Consider the following 16,140-nt stretch of genomic DNA (forward strand, 5'->3'; position numbering starts at 1 on the left):
GTGTAGTGACTGAAGTACTGATAGCGAGTCGAAGATGATACTGTTTAAAATATGTTTCTTTTCTATATGTTGCAGAGCAAGGTCTATTGCTCTGATTTCGGCTGTAAAAGTTGATGCTCCATTTGGTAAGCGAACTTGCGTTGTGTGATTTCCACAATCAAAGGCTGCAGCAGCCTTTTCCTCATCCTTTAATCCATCAGTGTAAATTCTGGTGTAGGTTTTCAATTCGGTGAGGAGTTCATGGTAAGCGTTGTGGAAGACAGAAGGGTTTGTTTCGGATTTTTTTCCATCGTGTAGCGTAAAACGTACTTTTGGTTGTTTAATTAGCCAGGGTGGTGTTTCGGAGATGGACGTTTTCTGAATTTTAGAAAGATCTATATTTGTAGTGTCAAGGCTGGATGATATTCTAATGCCAAAGGAAGGTATGAGGTTTGGTTTATTTTCGTATAAAGTTTTGTATTTGGGTTGAAAAACAGCCGAAAAAGCAGGATTCAGAGGGTTTGATTTTAATTTGAGAGCATACTATGCGGAAAGCAGTTCTCTACGATGCGATAACGGTGGTTCATTCGCCACAGCTAGAAGGCTTTCACACGGGGATGTTTTAAATGCTCCCAGACCCAGTCTTATTCCCTGATGATGAATTGGATCAAGCATTTTAAGATATGACTTTCGGGCTGAGCCATACACAACGCAACCATAGTCTAGTTTGGAGCGAATAAACGTTGTATATAAATTCAGGATGACTTTTCTATCAGCACCCCAGTGAGTGTGCGCTACTACTTTAAGTAGGTCAAGTGCTTTTAAGCATTTGGTTTTCAAGTTTTTTAGCTGTGGAATAAAAGTCAGTTTTCTGTCAAAGATAATGCCCAAAAATTTGTTTCCTCAACAACTGGAATAGGTGTTCCGTCCAGCGTGAGGTGAGGTTCTTTGTGGTGTCGTCGTAATTGACAGAAATGCATGCATACCGTTTCTGATTTTGAGAATTTGAAACCGTTCGTACTAGCCCAATTTTGAATCTTGTTTATATTTTGCTGTAGTTGTCTTTCAATTGTGTGCATGTGCTTTGATTAATAACATATGAGAAAATCATCAACATATAGTGAGCAATCCACACCAGGAGTCAAACACTTGGTGATGTTATTAATTTTGATATTGAAAAGTGTCACAGATAAAATACTGCCCTGGGGCACACCCATCTCTTGCTCGTGCAAAGCTGAGAGAGTAGAGCCCACTCGTACCTTGAATTCTCTGTCAGAGAGGAAGTTGGATATGAAAGAGGGCAGATGGCCTTTTAGACCTAGATCGTGCAGGTCTTTTAGTATCCGGTACTTCCATGTTGTGTCATAGGCCTTTTCTAAATCAAAGAAAACCGCTACTAAATGTTCTTTCTTGATAAATGCATCGCGAATGAATGTTTCTAGTCTAACCAGATGATCGTTGGTGCTCCGTCCACAACGAAAGCCACTTTGGAAAGGAGATATTAAGTTGTTAGTTTCCAGGTACCATACAAGCCGAGAATTGATCATTCGTTCCATTGTTTTGCACATGCAGCTTGTGAGTGCAATAGGTCGATAGTTGGTAGGATCTTCGCTATCTTTACCGGGTTTGGGAACTGGTATTACTGTTGCTTCTTTGCATATCTTAGGTAGATTACCAGTAATCCATAAATCATTGAAGAGTTTCAAAAGAGATGTTAAAGATGATTCTGGAAGATGTTTTATAAACTGGTAACGTATTTTGTCAGGCCCAGCGGAAGTATCATGGGCCTTGTCTAAAACCTCCATAAGTTCTGATAGTGAAAACAGTTGGTTGTAACTTTCCGAGTTGTTGGATGTGAATTTTAAACGTGACATTTCTTTTTGAGTTTTCAATTTTTGGAAGGCTTCGGAATAATTAGATGATGAGGAATTCTTAGAGAATGTATCAGCAAGAATATTTGCTATGTCACGTTTTGATCTAAAATTGTTATTGTTCACTTTCAGATGTCGGAAAGAATTGTGTTTTCTCTTTCCGTTTTTTTTGCGGATCGTGTCCCAAACTTTCTTAATTGAGGAACGAGAGTTTATTGAGGAAACATATTTCATCAATGATGCTCGTTTACTTTCTTTGATTGTGCGGCGAGCTTTGGCCCGGAGAATACGATATTTACTTAAGTTCTCGGGCGTCGGATGTTGTTAAATTTTCTTAAGGCCTCTCACGTTGTCGTATGGCTTCCTTACATTCCTTAGTGAGCCAAGGTTTTAGGGTTCTTTTACAGTTTGTTGAGGACTTGGGGATAGATTCTTCTGCAATGTCGGTTAAAATAGATGTAAAATGCTGAATGGGGTCATTAACATTGAAAACTGTATCCTCATTCAGCCTAGTTTTACAGAGTGTTTCAAACTTGTCCCAGTCGGCCTTCTTTAAATTCCAATGTGGAATTGCTTCATCAATTGTAGGGTTAAGATTTACAAGGGAGATTGGGAAGTGATCGCTGCTGTAAAGGTCATCAGCGACCTTCCATTCATAGTCCAAAAGTAGCGAAGGAGAACAAATTGTCAAATCGATGCATGTGTATGTACCCGTGCCTGGGTGTAAATATGTAGGTGTTTTGGTGTTATATAGACACAGATCGTGTCTAGGAATAAAGTCTTCAACTTTGTGACCTCTGTCACTTATATGATTTGATCCCCATAAAATGTTATGGGCATTAAAATCCCCGAGTAAAATAAATGGCGCGGGAAGCTGTTGAACAAGGATGTCTAATTCGTTTGGAACTAGGTTAGTGTTTGGTGGTAAGTAAATAGAGCTTACAGAAATGGCTTGTAAATTTGTGTTTAAAGGGATGATGCTATGAGGGGCTCTGTTGTTCACAATAACAGAGACTCCTCCTGAGGCCCAGTCAACATTTTGAGAGTAGTTGTTAAACAGGGAGTAGTTTTTAAGTGTGATGTTATCTGTATTTTTCAAAAATGTTTCCTGAAGACATAGTACTGCAGGATCATGTTCATTTAAAAGCAGTAGAATATCATGGTAGTTGGCTTTAAGTCCTTTACAGTTCCATTGTATGATGGTGTTCTTCATTATCAGTTTATATTGGAGATTCAGGACCTAGTTAGACCTTTCGCGGAGGCAATCTGGTTATTTCTCTGGAGGAAGTACGGGGGTGAATTTTTTTTTTGTTAGGTCTGGAGCTACATTGAGCGCATAGAGCAGATTCTTCTGCATCCATGCTCTCAATGTCTCCAAAACTGTTATAGAGTTTGATGGGGTCATCTGACCCCTTTTGTTGTCTGTTTCTGTGAGATTTTTTACTTTTTGGTGATTTCGGTGGTTGGGTATTATTAAATATAGTCTAAGTAGATGCATTGTTTTTCTGTGCTTGGTAATGGGGCCTGTTTGAATTTGGTGTGGAATCGGGTGCTTCTGTTTGTGTTTGAGCGTCCTTCGTTGTTTTAGGATTGCTCTTCACTACAGTGGAGAAGGATGGGCCAGGATGGGCTGTTTTCGCCTGTACAAGTTTTCTGGCTTCTGGATAGGGAATATTATTTGTGTATTTTACCCTCTGAATTTCCTTCTCCTGTTTCCAGGTATCGCAATCCTTGGAATTTGCGTGGTGCTCTTCTCCACAGTTGACACAATGCGGAGTTGCTCTACAGTCAGCTTCCTGATGAGAATTGTCTCCGCATCGGCCACATATTTGGCTTTTAGAGCAGCGGTCTTCGTGGTGGCCGTAATTTTGACACTTATAACATCGAAGGGGGTTTGGAATGTAGATCTCAACCTTCACTTGCAAGAAGCCAACTTTGACCACTTTGGGTACTGTTGTCTTGTTGGAGGTGAGAACAATGGTCTTGGTGTCCTGTAGATTATTATTACGTTTTATGGGAATTCGACGGACAGCAGTGACACCTTCACTTTTCATTCCTTCAATGATATCTGCGTCGGTGACTCCAGCCAAGTCACGACAGCGAATCACGCCTTTGGATGTATTGAGTGTGGTGTGAGCGAATGAGGTCGCTGGAATATCAAAGAAAGTTTTCATTTTCTTGATATTGTCTGTCTGATCTCGTCGCTCACACTCAGCATGAAGGAAACCCGATTTCACTTTTTTTACGCTCTTTGGTGTACCAATCAACACAGTAATAGTTTTCTCAATTACAAACGGAGAGAGAGAGAAGCAAGCGATTTTGTGGCATCTTTCGATTGTATGACCATGAAGCGTGGAAATGACTCCACACTACACGGTTCATCATCAGAGTCAGATAAAGGTTTCGTACGCTTGTTTTGATTTTTTTGGGAATTTTCCATCTTGGCTTAATTAAAATTCAGCACCCGTGTTTCCCACCCACCAAGGAGCCCAACAAGGGGACACTTTTCAAGTGCCAGGGATACACAGATGGCATACTCAGTTGATAAAATTACCTTTGATTGACCCTGAAGTCGCCAATTTCTAAGGTCGGTAAAATTACCCCCCGATTGACCCGTTAATCCACCGCCTTATAGGAAGTCTTCTAAGACTTGGAAAAGGGAAAGATAAAGGAACAGAATATAGGGGCAACGGTGGTATCAAGAGAGATACAAGGAGACAGATAAAGAAGGTGAGAGAGTAAATAAAGACTTCCTAGGGCTCGACGTGACCAGCTGATATGTCAGAACCGGGCCCATCCCGACTACCCGTCTAAGAGAAGTAGAGGCCAAAGTAGTGTATTGCATCGGAAAGCCTCTACTCAACTACCAGGATCCTTTCCTTCCCCTACACGGGACGCAACCCACGGCAAACAGGTTGCCTCTACTTAGTCGCCTTTTACGACACGTAGCGAGGCACGTCGGGCCAATTCTACAACCCCGGACCAGTAGGGGGCCAGAGCCTAATAAAATGTACCGTTAAAATAAATGGAATGATTGCTGAATTTTAACAAAATCGCTTTTTATAACTGGTGAAATAAACAGAAGATAAATAATATTATCTGGTTATTGAAAATTTTGATCAAATATCATCCCTTTAGTTAATTGTTTATTCGTCTGTGTCTTTCTAATGTCGTCTGTTATTTTCAACATAAGCAATAATTACTCCAGTTCAACACTACATAAAGTTTGTTTTTATTTTAATTTAATTTTAAAATTAAACTCAGCAAAACCATCATATTGTTTTATAATTTCGTGGTGTTATGATTTAGAGCTCAGGATAATGTACACTGATGGAAAGTTTACAATTTTAAATGATATACGATTACTAAAGACCTTTCTGAAATTCACTCACGCACATTTTCAGAAAATGACAAATCGTGATAATTTTAGCAACATAATGTTTTCACTATAGCGTATCTTAAATCGGAATCTGTTACACAAAAGATAGAAATAAATGAACTATGCATCCTATAGTTTAATATCGTAGAGATTTTAAATTTTAGGCACGTTTATCGTTTGTAAAAAATAAGAGGTAAAATCGATACAATCCGTGTTTATTTGATGTTACATACACTATTTCACTTAAACGTTTTAACTGTTTAACTATACCCCATTTTCCGTGATGTTCCATTTTTTACCGTCTACACGAATTTGGTGTCAATAATTATGTTCGTGCTTAGTTTTAATCGACCTTCAACCAGTCTGTGCAAATAAGCAGTGATTGTCCATCATGTACCATTGTCTCCAGTCTCCACCGTCCATAGGTCTAATTGCTTGTTGAGAATATTTGTGTTAATATGACCTGATTGTTTTTAATACACTACTGATTACGAACGCCATGTAGTTCCAAATTAATATGTGCGTCTTACTTAACGCATAATGATACAGGCCATCAGTGTAAACTTGTAAAACTATGGATATGCAGAGGAAAGATTTTTTAATTTCAAAAGAAGCAAGAAATATTTATCCATTCACGAAATTACGCTGTCATGTTTTGGAAAAGGAAAATATAGTGACGCAACGAGAAACACTGCATCTCAATGATTTGTTGTTTTTAAAAATTAACTTGCTGGAGATGTCCAACGTACATGAAGCGTGATGAAGAAAGAAAATTTCAAAATAATGGTAACAGTAAAATTGAGATGCTCGTAAACCGTTGCATGGATGGTGCACCCTTCATAGTGCCTCTGTTCAATAAAACGTCTCCATAGGAATCAGGCATATACATATTTTGCACATTATATACGAATGACAATCCGTACAATTACATGGGTGTTTAATTGATATATGTACTGATAAAAAGTAACGTCAAAGTATTTATACCAGAGTTAGTGTATGGTCTAAAGATTAACATATTACACGCGAGTTGCATGCAGGTTTTCGCAAAAGATATTTCACAGTAAAAATTAGATTTATTCCAGAACCAATTGAATATCTTCAGGCTTTTGATGCCATTTCGTATATCAAAAGTTGTCCCTGTTTTACAAGAACAAATATTCGCGATAAATTCACGCATATACCTAATTCAGCGTTTGCTTGTTTGATATCCGGAGCTCAAACAAAGGTTTAAGATTTTAATTTTTCTGTCAAATAGCTTAAAAAAAGAATTGTTTTTTTTTGCACAATTATTTCCTATTATTTATTGATGATTACACGAAGCATGTTCACTGTCTCCCATGAAATCTTTACATATGTAAACAAAGAGAATGCAAGTACTATTTTCTATGCCAATGATGTCTCAATCTGTACTGAAATGGTACTTTATTACAGAAATTATTACAGAAATTATTACAGAAATTATTACATGTTCTATATGAGCCTTGTAAAACGTAAGTTATGCACATCAATATAAATGTAATACAAATACTTACTTTTAGGAATTGTTGAATAATGAGAGAAAGAAAATAGTTGGTATTTGTATTTATATTAGTTGATTCAGTATATCTCCTTATATAAATGTTTATGTCAGATTTTAACCCAAATAGATATAGAGTACTACCAAATATAGCTTTATTACACAGACTCGCACATCTATTGAATTAAGAACTTTAATTGGTGGTTCCGATCTGGTGTGCTTTTTTCACGATTCTAATAACCTGTCTTTGGGAAACGAGATCTTTAATCTTGGATCGAATTCTAGAGGTATTTGCAAATGTCATCATTGAAATGATCATGAACAAATTGTATGACATGCTAGTACCTTTAAGAGATTGAGCCCTCTACTTTGACTTCCAGAACATAACTCTCTATGGTAGAGACACGCAGAACCCAACTCATTAGACTTTGAAACAAGGTGACAAACAATTGTGGACAATTATTAAACAGTTCTGAGTAATATTTTCTACAGTCCTTCCATGAAACATAATACTTACAATAGCAACAACAAAAACGGTTGCTTTGCTGAAATCGCCAGCAAACAAAAACAAAATCATTCCATTCAGAAGAACATGATCGGAACATATTAAAAATCAACATCCTTTGACATCGATTGACTCCTTGTAATCCAGAGCCATCGAACTATGAAAAACTATTTTTATTTAACCGTACTGAGCGACAGTTCTGTTGATGTGTTTCCCAACAAAACCTTATATTCTTTCACAGTTAATTTACCACAAGACATATAATAGAACAAAGAGCTCATTGGGAAGTATTTTCTCAGAAATCATGCATCCTCCTAAAGCCATCAGTACCAGTCCAGGTCAAAACACTTTCATCGTCGATATCCTGAATTAACCATTTCAAGGACAGTTGGGCAATCATGTTCCTCACTATTTCGAATTCAATGACCATTATCAACCAATCTTCAGCCGACCATGAGATTTCCTTAACGTTAATGCTGAATATCTCCAAGATTGGAAATATCAGTTTGAAAAAGCCACAACGAAAGCTTGAAAAATTATACTGATCGCATGTAATAAAATTATTCATAGTCTTGCAATGCACTTTATTTTCTCTCCAGCGGATGAACGATGTCCATTATTTGTTGCCCAAGTTTGTTTTCTATTTTGGTTGAAACACTGCTTTCGCTCCCTTGAAAGGACATATACAACGACGATCTATTCTAAAAGAACTTTTGCTATCCCGTTGAATAGAAGGAAAGATTCAGTATACTGCTCTTGCAAACGGATGTGATCGAGTGCTGGTCTCCATTGATAAGAATCATCCCTTTGAAACTAGATTATACCATCGCTTATAATGACGAAAGCGAAAAAGACGTATCACGACCACCGATAATTTGTGCATCCTCATTATCTTACTATCAGTAAAGCGTATTTTTGCAATGTCAATTTAAGCATAACATGAGATCTTGTACAATTTATTCTATCCTCAAATGGAAAGTTTCGGCGAAAACGTTTCTCCAATGAATTTTAAAAAGAGGATGCATTTTGTGTACCTATGTAACAAGGATGACATGGTAGCACAGCATCACTCATTTTAAAACTAATTGTGACAAGAGGATTGCATGACTTAAAGATGCAGCTTGAACGCAAAGAAAATATTTTCTTTAAAATGATATCACTACAAGACCAAAATAAACGTTCGTGAGAGCAGGAAAATAAATATGTTGCTAAAACTGGAAAAGACAACTTTGCTACCCAATATATCTGTAAGAAACTGCTTCACATTTCTGGCCATGATATTAATTTTTATCTAAATCATGGCCGAAAGAGACATCAAAATGCGTTCAAATCTCACACAAAATGAATAGGAAAAGAAGAAGAACAGGATCAGTTAGAAAATGTAACGTGTTTGATTATTATCATAAAAAGTAAAAGTGATGTACCGTGATTCTTACGAATGTTCTCAGTCAGAAATCAATCAGAAATCAATCTGATGGCTACGCCTCCGACCAAGATCACGATGCAGGAATCCTAATGGGTAAATTTGTATTCCCTATCGTCTTTGACTACCTCAGCCCCTTTCGCATTTGAAATTAAAGGACAAACCCATATATATATATATATATATATATATATATATATATATATATATATATATATATATATATATATATATATATATATATATATATATATATTTCCCCGATCCCCGTCAACAATTGTAGGCATTTATTGTTCCCCAAAGGGGACTTGCACTTGAATAACAAGCTGGTGAGCGTCATCATAGATACATGACTTACTGAGCTAACCTTGAGAATGTTGTTATGAATAATTAGAGATAAACAGCTTTATTATGTATAATGTATAATTTATATTATTTATAATATGATATGACATTATAAAATATTGAAGATTGTACAATGTATGTCAAATTTAAAAAAAATTCAATTGATCTCTCGATAGTTAATTAGTAAATGAAAAATATGTTATGTTCTTTAAATTATGCTAGACTCAAATTTGAATTATGTCCCCTTGAACAATGACTTAGGAATAATTATAGTTATAAATAAACTTAAAATACTGCAAAAAGTGACCTAGCTAATAATATAAAAATACTTTTAATATTACATTTAGAATATAGATGTCATGATATAAATTTACAATATATCAGTATTACTTATTTATATAATAATTATTTATTTATATTACTGCCAGTGTTATGCAGATAATAATTTTAATTACATCATATTGGTTAAAGTCGCATATAAATCTCTTTAGAAGCAATAACAACTGAACATAAGACAAATGCGAAATTTTAATTTATTTAGTAATGAATGATCATATAGAATTATTGTATTTATACATTTTACATATATCGAGCCTAAAGAAGCAATAAAGAGAAACCGATCACATATTTTACGTGCTGGTGTTATTTATTTTAAAATTTATTTTTCAAAATATCTATGAATACGGGAAAAAAAAACAATAACATATATATTGTTACAAGAATGGTGTGTTAATCCAACACTTTGGACAGTTCTAATGACACAGATTTGAGTGCGATCCTAATAATTTTGGTTTTGAGTACACGTTTCACCAAACATGTTACATAAAGGAGACATCAAGTTATTTTGGTAATGATGAGGTAACACAAGATGGTACAAGTTCGCCTGGAGTAGCACTTTGCATTTGATCATATCTTCACCACAATCTTTTGTGTCAACATATTTGCACACTCATTGGTACAAGGAACACATTCTAATGCATCTGAGATGCTCTTCTTGACATTCGTTCATGTTGCAGAGCAAGCATATTGCTTTCCTTTCCTGCCAAAAGAAATTGTCTACTATGATTCAAATCGTTTGCATCGACCACGTCGTAATTTAGGGCAATGCTACTCAATTCTGGAATGATTCTGAAATGTCGATCTTAATCGTGTTCCCAGCTTTCTCTAACGTGGTTTCCTTGACTCTCTAATTACGTGAGTCGTTTGCATCTTTGTTAGTATAAATCTTTCAGGTTTCGTTGAGGAAAACTAGTAGGCATCTGTGAAATACACATCTCTGGAATACACCATTTAGGGATTTTGTGAATTCCACCCATTCGCAGAAAGACTTCTGATTTCGTATTCACTTTCACACAAGTAATTCAGCTAGCTCAACGGTAACCGAAAATATAACTGAAGTGGTATGATAGCGGTTTGTTTTTGGACATGGACATCGTTCTATTCACTAACATACACGCTTTGGCGATATAGAAGTTCCTTAGATCCAGAAATGATGGGGACGAGTTTCCCAGTAACATCGAATAATGTCCACAACAGATCGTAAATATTTGAGCAATTATTACTGAACGTCAAAAGGTCCAATACATACGTCTGGTGCCAAGTTTATTATGCTTCTTGTCGTGTCGTTTGCTTACCGTCCGGGTATTTGCCTGACATTTGCAAATGAAAACACGCCGTGTTGACCAGCTTAGGTATTTGAAAAGAGTGGAAAATACATTATAGCATGTATGTAATTACCAACGATGTAGGCAAGTTATTCAAAGGCAAGGCTAAGTAACTCATGGAATATTTGAATTGCACGTTTATTTACCACTTTATGTCGCAATCAAGTTTTTCTGATTCAATGTCTTTCAAGCGGTGTTGTTCGTAAAAAGATGAATTCTCAACGGTTCGCTTACAAGAAGAGCAAAGCATTTGCTTTTTCCGTCAGAATAGGATGGTTTGGATGCTAAGCACCACAACATCTCTCTTCTCTTTGAATATGATGCTCTGATTGTTAATTCATTGGTGACATTTCTCGCTATAATACGGTTTTCCAGGATATCATGTGAAACCGGTAATATCTTCGAAATGCTCTTGACGATGCTGCACATGAATGCATTTTCCATATGGGAAATATGGTAAGTCGAAACACGAGATCTCCATGAACAGCTTGAGAGTACAATTTCAACGTATAATGAGATGTCAGGACATACTGGGATTTCTAAATTTCAGGAATGCCATGGTGTCTCTTTAGAAATGCCTGCTTGCAGAAATGGAAATTCTACTACTTTCGATTGCTTTGTTCTGTCCGATTTTCAAACTCCCTCCACTGCTGTATTTTGTCAATATGTTTGGAAGGTTGTAATTCTGCTTATATACTAAATTCGATCCATGCAGGAAACTTCAAACTATTGTCCCTGAATCTCAAACGATAGTCATCATTGGCTTGGTATTGTCGTTCCAATATTCCTGACAATGAATCAAATAAATTTGTAATGGGACCGATGCTGCCTATGGTCCCACTTGAGATTTTAACTCTTTAAATGTCAAAGTGTAGGTGAAAGCCGCTGTTCTAAATCTTATAGCACTAGATTTTCTGGTCAGTCATATGCAATAAAACAAATATTTGGGCACAACAAAATGTCTCTATTTCATGATGGATCTTGAATTCCTAGGTCTTGTGTTGAGATGGAGGGTGTTGGTCCATGTTCATTCATCACTGGCATACAGCAGTGCTAAATCGTCAGTTAGTATATGAATCAATAAAGTTGTCGTCTTCTCTACATTTCTTCTTCAGGTTTGTGGCTAGAATAGTCTGATCGTTTTATCTTAATTCAAAACTTTGATTGGAATAAGTCTCATACTTTTTACATTATAAATTTAGCGTTTCTCACTCTAATAGAATTTAATCAGTCACCTTTTATACTGTGAAGAAGATGGACAAGTCTAAAAAGATCACCTTCTCGTGAGAGATTTACAGAAAGTCATTCGAATGTACACTACTTCTAATAAGACTACGGACTATTCCACTCGTGAAAATGAATGAGGGACCAGCTATGTCTGTTAAGAAGAAGCGAAACAAGCACACCAGCTCCTCCCATAAAATAAGAACCCATGATCGTCAAGAAATTCAAGAAGGCAAGACAGATAAAAGGGAGTAACTAAAACTTCATACTATTAAAGTAATTTGCAGAAAGAGTCAGACAACGAAATAAGAGAGAGAGAGAGAGAGAGAGAGAGAGAGAGAGAGAGAGAGAGAGAGAGAGAGAGAGAGAGAAAACTATGACAATGGACGTTCGCAAAGTGTTGTGATAAACAAAAATTGGCTTGGCATAATCAACCTTAACATAATATGTTTCCATGGCTAAGTCCTACTCCTCCTGTCAGTTTGGTAGTGGTAGTAACTATTTCTGCTGCCAGGTCAATGAAGGTGGGTGTAGTGATTGAAGGTTTATAAATCTTGTCATGTAAAGATTTCATTTTCTAAAATTGTCATCGGATTGAAATCTCTTTGGCGCTTGAACTCCTTCAACCTGCTATGTAGCACTCCCTATATTGTGCCATTTACAAATGTATGTTGCTCTCTTCTCTTCTTCATCTCATTGCTTTCGGTATTTATCTTCTTGTTTTTGAAAAGTACTTCTGTTTATGTCAGACTTTGCATGGTATGTTCCAATTCGTCCTTCTGTTTCTTTCTAAAATCATCCAACATTTGTAGTGATGGAAAAGGAGATGAAAGCCGCAGGCAGAATTCTTAGGCTGACGTTAGGAAGTCATCCAAAGTTAAAGAAAAAAGAATGCTTGTTACAATCGCTGTAGTAGTGGTAATCATGGTCCTATCACTCCAAGTATATGATGCGGCGGTAGCGGAAGTACCCCAATACATTGTCTTTCCTTGACAGCCATATATATAATACACAAACTATGCCGCAATGTTAAACCGTAGGAACGGTTCTATACCTATATACTAAAAGTGACGTCACAGTTCTGAATTTTGTAACACATGCTTTAATTGGTGGTATATTTTAATCTGATATTAGGCTAAATATAAGAGGGCATGCGACAATGGATTGACCTATTATCAAGACAACCCGTAAAGATGTGGGCAAAATTAAAATCAATTGTAGTTTTCAGTATGATCTTTAACCGGAATTACCTTATGTATGTACATGTGTCGGATGCCTAAACCATAACGACAGACACAGCGATGAAGAAAAGAAAAGTTTATGTGAAGAGGCAATGGCGCCTGAATCGGATCTTAATCTACGGAGCCGCTGTGAGACGATAATTGTGAAGAAGACCAGTGAAGCAATGTCACTTGTATTCAACGCCTTTGGTAAGCGAACTCAAACGGCACTCTGCAGGGATAACAAGATCTTTAGAATAGAGAGATTCTAACCGATTACCAATTAGTTTGAGCTATATGTTTGCGTTTGTTGACATATGTGTATGCTTTGCCTGTCCCCCAAATATCTCAAACTTCAAACCTCTTACCCCTTCTCTTGTATTAGGATTTGTTTGACAGTATAGCTGTGTGTTAATAAACACTTTCTACCCTTCTATGTGATATTACGTTTACGTGCATGTATTGGGTGTGTCTAAATACTACTAACATTCTTGATGGATAGTAGGAATATTTGTACTGGATTAAAACAGTTGCTTGATAGTGATGTGTTTGCAGATTGATTAATAATCAAAAGTTGGCTGCTGGATTGTATGCTTATATTCTAACCCTAATTTTGTAGGCGATTGAGGAACGTAACAAAACATTTTAAGCATTAAGGCAACGAAAATGTGTGGGAAACAATATGCCATTTGAAAATTTAAATGGCCGCGAAGAACATTTTATGCGTCGAGAATCATTTTATTTTGCTTTTGGATTAAAGAAAATGCTACATATGTAATGCATACTGAAACAAATTTATCCTGCCATGAAACAATAACAATAAAAACAGTAGGAGCAGCAACAGTAACAGTAACAATAATAATATTTGTATAAATAATATGAGTAGTATTGGCAACAATATCAGCAACAATATACGATAAAAGAAGGGATCCTTTTGATTATGAGATAGTTGAGTAAAGTGTCATTTCCTGTGTATAATATCCAAAATGTTTTATATCGATTGGGGAAACACTATAATCAGCAAGGCAAATCAAATTCAAAACTAAGCTATACACATGACACAGCAAATATATCTTTAGAAACGTGCGCAGCATGAAACATGCGAACAAAAGAAACTATATTCTTTAGTCCCGCATTTAAAATCGTCTCACATATGCCTTTTCGTTAGGGATTAAAGAGTACACTTAAGGAATTTGCAGATGGTTCGCATGCTTTGAAAAGTGTCTTAGGTGTCTCAGTCAAGCAATCAAATATGTTCTTGATTGTGCTGATTGTTCTTGAGGACTTTAAAGATGCTGAAATATGAGGAATGTGAGGATTTGAAATTCCCTTTCGGAACATAATTACTACGTTTTTCCCCCAGTTTTTCATTATATTATATGTTTATATTGCATTGGAATCAGAGTGATTATGGTATATCAATAACACATGCTCTTAAGGCACTTGAATGCATCACTTATCTGAAGGTAAATAACCGCCCTTACCTAACCTTGTCATTTGCAACTGAACCATATTTTAGGTGCATTTTATTGTTATTATTATACAGTTAGTACAGACAAAATTTGACCTTAAATAACGTGAAAGCCGACGCAGACCGACAAGCAATCCCCATAATGTACTAATGTGTATTTTTCAGAGCAGTGTGACATGCCATATTACAGCCAGTCACCTGGTACAAAACAAATGCTAACTTAGTTCGTGACGCTACATAGTAATGCAGTAAAGATACTTATGTACTAAAATGTGAGCTGTCTATTATTTCGAGTTGAAATGATAACACTCGCTTGTCGATTTTGGGATTTATTATGGGATGAAATGGTTCGAAATAAACCAGACTTGAAGGTTATAATCTTTCCAAATTATATTCAATCAGTTGTCTTTCACTTGCAAGTAAGACATGTGCTTTACCTCTTCACAAGTGTTATTGCTTGATGTGTTGTTCGTCTGTAGAACTAGAGTAGGAATGCCAAAATCTTTTGTTAGCTTGGCGGTGAATTGATTTTAATACTCGTGAAGTACGGGAATTATGCACCACTATCGATCACTCACTCGCTCACTCACTCATGACAATCACGCACATTGGAACACGAGACAAGTTCTGGGACACATACATTTTGGCATGTAGAAGTGATATAACTTTGTGGTTTTAGGTTGATTCACCATGGAGATTCGATTAGCAACAACAGAAGACAAAGGCGATGTTTTGGCGTTGAATGACAATATTTACGATGGAAGGGACTATCTTCCAGCCTACTATGATTTTTTCCTACAATGTCCTGTAGCGATTCCATTTGTGATTACCCTCGATGAAGAAGTTGTAAACTCTTTCTCTCTCTCTCTCTCTCTCTCTCTCTCTCTCTCTCTCTCACACACACACACACACACACACACACACACACACACACACACCTCTGTCTCTTGCTGCGATTTTAAGTCTACATATATGTAGCAGAATGAACATGAAGCCAAAAATTGAACTAAAATGAAATAGCAGTTTATTTCTCGACAATATCAAATATTAATTTGAGGGACACTTACATTCAATTAACAGTATTGTGAATTAATTCTCAAATAATCCTAATGTTCCTAACACAAGGCTATTCCTTTGATATAAATGTGGCGACTCTATTTCATATCCAATGGTATTTTCTTTATCTAACTTCTAAGTGGTTGCCTGCTGTCAGCGTTACTTTTTGCATTCCGAAATATGACTATTTCATAAATGTATTTAATATTGCGTTATATATTTAATTTGTCATTCCAGTTAGGATATCTGTGCGGGTTTGTGATCGATGGTGGAGAAACCCTTGCCTATAGGGTTAGTACAATTAGCCCAAAGTTTCAGGGAAAGGGATATTACAAACTTCTTTGCCAGCATTTTACAGAGAAAGCAATCAAACGATAAAACCTACAAAGAATATCAACGGCAGTTTCTAATGCGAATCTCAAAGTACAAACTGATTCGTTCAGGAAAACAAACACTTTGATTTTGACACGGGTAAGTTATAACTGAA

The sequence above is a fragment of the Sinohyriopsis cumingii genome, chromosome 10 (assembly GCF_028554795.1).
Source record: "Sinohyriopsis cumingii isolate HCF-2022 chromosome 10, ASM2855479v2, whole genome shotgun sequence".
NCBI classification, from domain to species: domain Eukaryota; kingdom Metazoa; phylum Mollusca; class Bivalvia; order Unionida; family Unionidae; genus Sinohyriopsis; species Sinohyriopsis cumingii.